Source organism: Salvelinus sp. IW2-2015, linkage group LG3 (genome assembly GCF_002910315.2).
Source record: "Salvelinus sp. IW2-2015 linkage group LG3, ASM291031v2, whole genome shotgun sequence".
Lineage (NCBI taxonomy): Eukaryota > Metazoa > Chordata > Actinopteri > Salmoniformes > Salmonidae > Salvelinus > Salvelinus sp. IW2-2015.
This window is the reverse complement of record NC_036840.1, coordinates 9,918,374-9,928,498: the sequence shown is the minus strand read 5'-3', so window position 1 is coordinate 9,928,498 and position 10,125 is coordinate 9,918,374. Positions and strand designations below refer to the sequence as shown.

General features: G+C 44.8%; 1 pseudogene; it reads left to right on the top strand.

Moving 5' to 3' along the window:
* Window positions 1–10,125, top strand: part of LOC111956064 (metabotropic glutamate receptor 8-like) — a 190,284-nt pseudogene that overhangs the window by 87,681 nt on the left and 92,478 nt on the right.

Here is a 10,125-nt window from a genome sequence, read left to right as displayed (position 1 = left end):
GGGTCGACAGCACTCCCGATCACTGTCTGCTGTGCTGTTGGTGTTCTTGTGTGTGTGTGTGTGTGTGTGTGTTGTGTGTGTGTGGTGTGTGTGTGTGTGTGTGTGTGTGTGTTGTGTTGTGTGTGTGTGTGTGTGGTGTGTGTGTGTGTGTGTTGTGTGTGTGTGGTTGTGTGTGTGTGTGTGTGTGTGTGTTGTGTGTTGTGTGTGTTGGGACGTGTTTAACTATTCTTGTGGGGACCAGAAGTCCCTACAAGAATAGTAAACGAACAAGAAGTTGACCAGCTGGGGACATTTTGTTAGTCCCCACAAGGTCAAATGCTATTTCTAGGGGGTTTAGGGTTAAGGTTAAGAATAGAATTAGTGTTAGGGTTAGAATTAAGTTAAATATTAAGGTTAGGAGCTAGGGTTAGTTGTAGGGTTAGGGCAGGGGTCGGGAACCTATGCGCTCCCGAGCCAGGTGTGGCTCTTTTGATGATTGCATCTGGCTCGCAGATAAAACCAAATATTCTCACTTTTTTTTTGTTTTTAAAAAAAAAATACATTTTATCCCTTTTCTCCCCAATTTTCGTGGTATCCAATCGCTAGTAATTACTATCTTGTCTCATCGCTACAACTCCTTGTTTTAATCCATCCATCGATTTTTTCACTGCTCATGTCCTGTTCAGGGCTGCAGGAGCAATTGTCCATTATTTTAATTAAATGATACTGGCCTACGTTGGCCGTTGCTAGGTAAAACAGGTAAACGCCTCCTTTTGAATCAGTCTGCTCGGTCATCTTAGCTCAAAGCTAACCTTCGACGAAGAAGATGGCGAAAAGAAAAAAAGATGACGAGTATCGTACATTTCAGGACGAATGGACCGAAGAATTCGCCTTTGTGGAGAGAGCAGGTTCTGCGGTGTGTCTAATTTGCAATGACAAAATTACATCGATGAAACGGTCGAATGTAAAGCGGCACTTCGACACGCGCCATGCTACCTTTGCATCAAAATACCCTGCGGGAGACAGCAGAAAGAAAGCGTGCCAAGAGCTACTGAGCAGGGTGCAAGCTAGCCAGCAGCAACTCTGCGTATGGACCCGGCAAGGTGACTATAATTCGCTAGCTTTGCTGGATCTTTAGCAATAGTGAGGAACGGAAAACCATTCACAGATGGCGAGTATGCTAAAACGTTCATGCTGGATGTAGCCAATTAACTTTTTGATGATCTTCCGAACAAAGACAAGATAATTAAACGGATACAAGACATGCCTCTGTCGGCAAGAACTGTTCATGATCGTACCATCGTGATGGCAAACAAAGTGGAGGAACGCAAGTGAGGACATAAATGCAGCGCCGTTCTTTTCCCTGGCTTTGGATGAGTCAACAGACGTGAGCCATTTGTCGCAGTTCAGCGTGATTGCAAGATATGCTGTTGGTGACACACTGCGCGAAGAAAATCTTGCAGTTCTGCCATTAAAAGGGTCCACAAGAGGTGAGGATTTATTTAAGTTTTTCATGGAGTTTGCTCAAGAAAAAAATCTACCTATGATAAACTTCTCTCAGTGTGTACTGATGGTGCTCCGTGTATGGTGGGGAATAAAAAAGGATTTGTGGCGCTTCTCCGTGAACATGAAAATAGACCCATCCTAAGTTTCCATTGCATTCTACACCAGGAGGCACTTTGTGCTCAGATGTGTGACAGGCAGTTTGGGGAAGTGATGTCGCTGGTCATTCGTGTGATCAACTTTATTGTTGCTCGAGCCTTAAATGATCGCCAGTTTAAAACACTGCTGGATGAAGTTGGAAATAACTATCCTGGTCTGCTTTTGCACAGCAATGTGCGTTGGTTGTCAAGAGGGAAGGTGCTTAGCCGTTTTGCGGCTTGCCTGAAAGAAATCCGGACTTTCCTTGAAATGAAAGGCATCGAGCATCCTGAGCTAGCCGAAACTGAGTGGCTCCTCAAGTTTTACTATCTCGTAGATATGACTGAACATCTGAACCAGCTCAACGTGAAAATGCAAGGCATTGGAAATACAGTGTTATCCCTTCAACAAGCTGTGTTTGCTTTTGAAAACAAGCTAGAACTTTTCATCATGGATCTTGAAACAGGTCGTTTACTACATTTTGAAAAACTGAGCCAATTTAAAGATGCATGCACAGCAAGTGAGCCTATTCAAAACTTTGATCTCCCCAGCTAGCTCGCTGCACATCCAGTCTCCTACAGTCCTTCAAAGCACACCTTTGGAGAATTTCGTGAGCACACTTGTCTCTTTTAAGTTCATCACCCTTCCAAACGAGTGTTCACTGAACACAGCCGACCTGAGTTACATTCCTGGTGTCTCCGTCAGAGATTTTGAAGCAGAAGTGGCTGACCTGAAGGCCTCAGACATGTGGGTGAATAAGTTCAAGTCACTGAATGAAGATTTGGAAAGAATCACGACAGAAAGCGGAGTTGGCGAGCAAGCACATGTTGGACAGAAATGAAAAAACTTCAACCCGAAGACCAGCTGATTCTCAAAACTTGGAACGCGCTCGCTGTCTACTCACTTCACTACACACACTGCAGCGTGTGAGTATTGCTGTATTGACCATGTTTGGATCTACGTATGCATGTGAGCAGTCATTCTCACATCTTAAAAACATCAAGTCCAACCTACGATCACGTTTAACGGATGAAAGCCTCAACGCTTGCATGAAGCTTAACCTCACCAAGTACCAACCAGACTACAAAGACATCAGCAAATCCATGCAAGCACCAGAAGTCGCATTAATGGTGAGTATATAACAACATTATTTAAGAATAAATTCAGAGGCTTATTATACTGACATTTAGTTGAATTCACTTTTAAAATATATTATATGGCTCTCACTGAAATAAATTTCCAAATGTTTTGCTTTCATGGCTCTCTTAGTCAAAAAGGTTCCCGACCCCTGGGTTAGGGTTAGAATCAGGGGAATGGAAAAGGACGTGAATGCGATTCCGAACGGAACGACGCTGGGGTGGTGAGGGTGTGGTGTGGTGGGTGGGGAGGTTGGTTGGTTGTGTGGGTAGTGTGGTATGGTAGTAGTGTTGTAGGTGTGTTGTAGTGTTGGTTAGTAGTGTAGTTGAGTAGGTAGATAGTTCGCTAAGGGTAAGAATGTTTGAATGGCTGACTGTATGTCCACAAGGTACAAGATGTGTGGGTCGTGTGTGTGTTGATGTGTGTGTGTGTGTGTGTGTGTGTGTGTGTGTGTGTGTGTGTGTGTGTGTGTGTGTGTGTGTGTGTGTGTGTGTGTGTGTCAGTGTGATTGTGGAGTGTCCCACATTCAGGCTGAGAGAGAAATGAGAATGCTCGGGTTTTGTAGAGCGATGTCTCGTAATGAAAGATTTATCGGCAGCTCTCTCCTCTACACACACACGCACACGCTCACACCACACAGTCACCGCTACCGCTACAAATGCCTGGTCACCTCGGCAGCTAGCGCTTTGACGCTAACATTATTAGGCATTCTACTTAGCGGGAGGGGAACCCCCCGTCAGGTGATAAGGGGCCTTCTTGCAGGAGGCCTTTTGCATTTTGGCAGGCCGTCATTGTAAATAAGAATGTATTCTTAACTGGCTTGCCTAGTTAAATAAGGTTAAATAAAAATAAATAAAAGAGGAGCTGTTTGAAGTCAGTCCTCCCAGCAGGTAGGAGCACTCCTAGTGATGTCACAGCAGGAAGAACACACACACACACCACACACACACACACACACACACACACACACACACACACACACACCACACACACCACACACACACACACACACACACACACACACACCACACACACACACCCACACCACACACACACACACACACACACAACAGACACACACACACATACACACACAAGGTTAGCATGCATGTTGTGCACACACATAGGGGTGAATCCTTCTGAAGGGTATAAAATAATTATATTCTCTCTGTCTGAGCAACAAATGTTTTATTTTTAACATGATTATATTGTGTAGGTGAGATACAGAGAATAAAACAGTTTCCCACTGTGAAATGGACTTTTATAAAACTGTTCAATAAGTCACACAGGGCTGAGTTGTGTGATTCGCCAGTTGAATTATACTTTTTTGGGGGGAGATGAACAGTTTCTCTCTAAAACCAGATTGTTCTGCCTGTGTCCCATACAACCAGAAGCAGAGTGAGAGGCACACACACACACACACACACACACACACCACACCACAACACACACACACACAACACACCACACACACACCACACCACACACACACACACACACACACACACACACACCACACCAACACACACACATACACACAAACGCACATACACATACATACACAGGTCAACTACTGCTGCAGGAGTAAGGTTTTAAGACTGAAAAAATGATGGAGGAGAGAGAGCAGGGGGAGATAAAAGACAAAAAGGAATGTAGAGTAGAGGCAGAGAGAACAGCGATCTTGTCAGCATCTTAATTCAATATGTTAGTGGGGTAATGGAACGGGGGGAAAATGAATTGGGAGAGCGAGTTCATTATCCTGGGAAAAGATAATGTGATCCACGATTGGGAAACAGGCTGGATGTGATTATCACTTGTAATAGAAGCACGTTACACACCCTGATAAAGACCTTAGCCATACAGTTGAAGCGGAAGTTTACATACACTTATGTGGGTCATTAAAACTCGTTTTTCAATCACTCCACACAAATTTCTTGTTAACAAACCTATAGTTTTAGCAAGTCGGTTAGATCTACTTTGTGCATGACACAAGTAATTTTCCAACAATTGTTTACAGACAGATATTTCACTTATACCACAATTCCAGTGGGTCAGAAGTTTACATACACTAAGATGACTGTGCTTTAACAGCTTGGAAAATTCCAGAAAATTATGTCATGGCTTTAGAAGCTTCTGATAGGCTAATTGACATAATTTGAGTCAATCGGAGGTGTATCTGTGGATGTATTTCAAGGCCTACCTTCAAACTCAGTGCCTCTTTGCTTGACATCACGGGAAAATCAAAAGAAATCAGCCAAGACCTCAGAAACAATGGTAGACCTCACCAAGTCTGGTTCATCCTTGTGAGCAATCTCCAGACGCCTGAAGGTACGACGTTCATCTGTACAACAATAGTACACAAGCATAAACATCATTGGACCACACAGCCGTCATACCGCTCAGGAAGGAGACACGTTCTGTCTCCTAGAGATTAACGTACTTTGGTGCAAAAAGTGCAAATCAATCGCAGAACAACACCGCAAAGGACCTTGTGAAGATGCTGGAGGAAACAGGTACAAAAGTATCTATATCCACAGTAAAACAAGTCCTATATCAACATAACCTGAAGGCCGCTCAGCAAGGAAGAATCCACTGCTCCAAAACCGCCATAAAAAAGCCAGACTACGGTTTGCAACTGCACATGGGACAAAGATCGTACTTTTTGGAGAAATGTCCTCTGGTCTGATGAAACAAAAATAGAACTGTTTGGCCATAATGACCATCGTTATATTTGAGGGAAAAAGGGGGAGGCTTGCAAGCCGAAGAACACCATCCCAACCGTGAAGCACGGTGGTGGCAGCATCATGTTGTGGGGTGCTTTGCTGCAGAAGGGACTGGTGCAACTCACACAATAGATGGCATTTCTACTATTATTTCACATTCTTAAAATAAAGTGGTGATCCTAACTGACCTAAGCAGAGAATATTTACTTGGATTAAATGTCAGGATGTGAAAAATTGAGTGTAAATGTATTTGGCTAAGGTGTATGTGAACTTCCGACTTCAGCTGTATATCTTTCCTGATCACAGGAGGTGAGATGGACTTTTCATAAAGCACTGATAATCATGTGATTAAAGATGATATGCAGAGAAGGAGACGGCTGTTGGAGTCAAGCCTGCAGAGTACGTTTCAATCCATTCATTTAATTTACTCCACGACATCATCCACTGGGGTGATATGATGCTAGATATGTGTGTTTACTGCCTCAACTTCTACCCAGAGTCTACTCAGTCTCTGTATGTACACAAACTCCCACTGTGAAAACATATTCCTGTATTTCTGTTCTCAGTAGCTTGTTAGTGGTTTTCACTTGGAGCTGTGTGTCTGTAGGGCAGGTGTACTGACCGCTAGGCTCTCTGTAGTGGAAGCTGGTGTCACCACCAGGGTGCACTATAATACTCTGAGTCATCCACTGCCATCTGTCGCTCTCTCTCTCTCTCTCTCTCTCTCTCTCTCTCTCTCTCTCTCTCTCTCTCTCTCTGTCTCTCTGTCTCTCTGTCTCTCTCTCTGTCTTCTCTCTCGTCTCTCTCTCCCGCTCTCGCTCTCGCTCTCGCTCTCGCTCCTCTCTCTCTCTCCTCTCTCTCTCTCTCTCTCTCTCTCTCTCTCTCTCTCTCTCTCTCTCTCTCTCTTCTTCTCTCTTTCTCCTCTTCTCTCTCGCTCTCTCTTCACGCACGAAACGATTTTTTTGGTTTCTTTTAAATTTTTTATTGGGGGGTCTTTGGTTGTTGGTTCTCTGTAAGCGATGGGGTTTGTGTGTTCATGGAAAACGCACACTGGTCCCTACATGTCGACGATAACAAGTACCATCCATTAGAAAAAGAAGCGTTTGAAAGTTAACTCTGGGTGCATAATAATTTGTTTTTCTTTGATAAACAGTTTTTCGCCACATGAAAGAGCAATTTTTCAGTTCTTGGAAATCGGGACCCGGCTTTGAGAGCGTGAACGAGAGAAACCACTGTGAAATGAATGGTAATTGAATTGGGAAAGAGGCTGAGTTTATTCAGAGTGTAATGACTATGGTTAGTTCACATGAGAGATGAGTTGAYAGATGGGTTTGAAGGAAGAGACAAAACAGCCAAGTGATTTACAGGACAAAAATTGAATAATATTGTCTTTTCAAAATACAATTTGTTGGAATTCGTCTGTCAAACTTGTTGGTTGAAGGGTCAAGTCATTTGACCTGGGAGATACAACTTTAATAGCACCGTGATGAGGCAGATGCTTTGTCTCTATTTGGGAACCCTTGTCCTCTATGGGACAGTTATTAATGACCTATCAATCCCCAGTACAACACATTGCGTAGCCCTATTATGAGACCGACTGCAGTGAGGAGCAACAGAACAGAAGCAGGCCTTTTTGGAGGGTGTCTCACACCAACCATTATTCTAGAGAGGACATTAATTTGGTGCTAATTAGTATTTTTCTACAGGATTGTGTGTGTGAGTGGAGAGAACGCTGCTTTGATTAAGTACAGTAATACAGAGCTCTGCAGACACTACAGATGTTCATTTAATGGCCTGGAACTTAATGAGACTGGCTGAGGAGACACACACACACACACACACACACACACACACACACACACACACACACACACACACACACACACACACACCACACAACACACAACACACAACACACACACACACATCACGTTTCAAGGCTTATTATACAACACTACACTGTGAGTTATTAACAGCAACATTAAATATGAAATATGGCTGTGTGTGTGTCCGCTCCAATATGTCCTGTCACGCTGTGTTTGTGTAAATCCTGGTCCTGTGTGCTGGCGGGAAGGCAACAGGCTGCCACTTCACGATCCGGGACGTGACCAACAACACTATTAGCTCTCTTTGTCTTTTCTCTATCACAGCAGTGGGAGCCACAATGCTGTTTACGATGTTCTCATACTGAGGAGGACGATTCAGATACTAAAATATTCTCTTTTCTTTCGCTCTTTTTCTCTCCCTCCCCGCTCTCCCTCTAGGTGGGGTGTGTATAGCCCAGTCTCTGAAGATCCCGCGTGAACCCAAGCCAGGGGAGTTTGATAAGATCACCATGCGTCTGCTGGAGACGTCCAACGCCAGGGCTGTCATTATGTTCGCCAACGAGGACGACATACGGTATGTCGTACAGCCCCCTCCCCCCAAAAAACAACAACACACGACTACACCTCTATAGCCTATCCCTACATCACTACACACACACCCTTGTACCTTTCTACCCCGGTATGCCAACTGTCGGTTGTAAACTCCAGTCCTGACTCCTTCTCTCTCCCTCTATCTCCCCTTCCTCTTTCTCTTCCCTCCTCCCCCTACCCCCTTTCTCCCTCCTCCTATCTCTCTCTCAGGCGTATCCTGAACGCGGCCAAGCACAACAACCAGACTGGTCACTTCCTGTGGGTGGGGTCAGACAGCTGGGGCTCCAAGATCTCTCCTGTGATTGGCCAGGAGCGGGTGGCTGAGGGAGCCGTTACCATCCTGCCCAAACGAGCCTCCGTGGACGGTACAGACAGAAGCCATTTTAGATGATAGTGTTTTGAGGGGAAAGTGTTAAAGACACATTATACCCTCGACAAGGTTGACATCACGCCATACCAGATGTTTACAGGTTTCTGTAGTTTTAACGTGGTCATGTGCACGTCACGACCCCTCCCTCGTCGCCGCTCTTTCCCTCCCTTCACTCACTCCTCCCTCTTCTCCCTCACTATCTCCTCTTCCCCTCCTCTTCTCCTACCTCTCTCTGTCCTCTCCCCCTTCCTCTCTTCCTTCCTCATCCTCTCCCCCACAGCGTTTGACCGGTACTTCCGGAGCCGCTCTCTGTCCAACAACAGGAGGAACGTGTGGTTCGCTGAGTTCTGGGAGGAGAACTTCGGCTGCAAGCTGGGGATGCATGGCAAGCGTCCCGGAAGCCCCAAGAAATGCACAGGCAAGATATAATGGCGCTGGAGCACGGGAGGATGGGTATTGGCTCAGTACAGTGGTGAAGGGTGGGTAATGTAGGCCAGGAATAGTAGTAAAGCAGAGGAGTATGGGTAATCTAGGCTGGCAGAAGAGTTAATGCCCTATAATCATCCCTAGACAGGCTACTTAATATTAACTCTGTTCACACGTCATTGAGCATGGATAGCTTTACTCTCTAAGGAGAATGGTTTGTTCTATATGAACACCCGCTGTGTGCTCAGAGCTCTGTGCAAATGACATGAAATGATATGCAGAGTACAGTAGAGCCCCCTGGCTGGTCCTGCATGGATGAGTCTGGAGAGAAGTGTGTGTGACAGTGTGTGTACACAGTCTGTGCAGTTTGGGCTCGTAGAACAGTGTTTGTTGGTGTGTGTATAACTGTGTGTGAAATAGTGTGTGACAGTGTGTGTTCACACAGTCTGTGCAGTGTGGGCTTGTAGAATGGTGTGTGTGTGTGTATCAGTGACAATGTGTGTATCGGTGTGTGTCGACACAGCTGATATTTTGGTTCCAGGTGAGATTTTGAGGTTTTTCAGTGTCTGACTCCATCACAGCTCGCTAGCCGAAGGTCCACTTATACATGTGGTGAAGAACAGTGGCGATCGATGCTGTTTAAGATTTTTTTTTTTAAACATTTATGAGCATGGCCTTATTTCTATTAAAGCGTATTGGATGACTGTCATTCATTTTCCATTCACCCAGCTCAATGTACATCGATTGGTTTAGGCTACTACATGATACTCAGACTTTCCCTATACCCATCATGAGATTGCTACAAGCTAGCCTATGAATAAAAGTTTACAATGAAGGATCACACAGGTCGAGAGAAAAATTTGAGGTGACAGACAGTGACACACTCAAAACCGCCTTGAACACTCTTGCCTGCATCGAGCTGATCTAGGGTGTATTCATTAGTCCAACAAGTTGCAAACAGGAGTTTCTAATGAACAAAATCTGTTATGTTTGTCCCCGTTTTTGTTCCGTTTGCTTCCGGGAAAAGTTTTTCAACAGAATTGGCTGAATGAATACACCCCTGATCACTCATAAACACAGTTCACTTTCATAGCAGCCACGTTGTATTCCTTCTCGCATCTATGCGCTCTCTTCCTCTCACCTTTTCAGCTGTATGTGACCAGGCGAAAGAACCTTTCCAAGCCAAACCATAGCCGCTACACACAGCCTATATCGTTGTCCCCATATTAGCTAAAGAAATGTCATAGTCAACATAGCTAATAGAACTAACGCGTTAGTAAACAAACCCACTACAATCATGCAGTGACGTTACAGTGTACAGTCAGTATGCAGTTTAGCAGTTACACTGGCGGGCCCCGGTGGCAATAAATTAGTAAAACCAAAAGCTTACCCTGACTTGGAAGAGTTCCAGTGTTGTGTTAGATAGTCATTG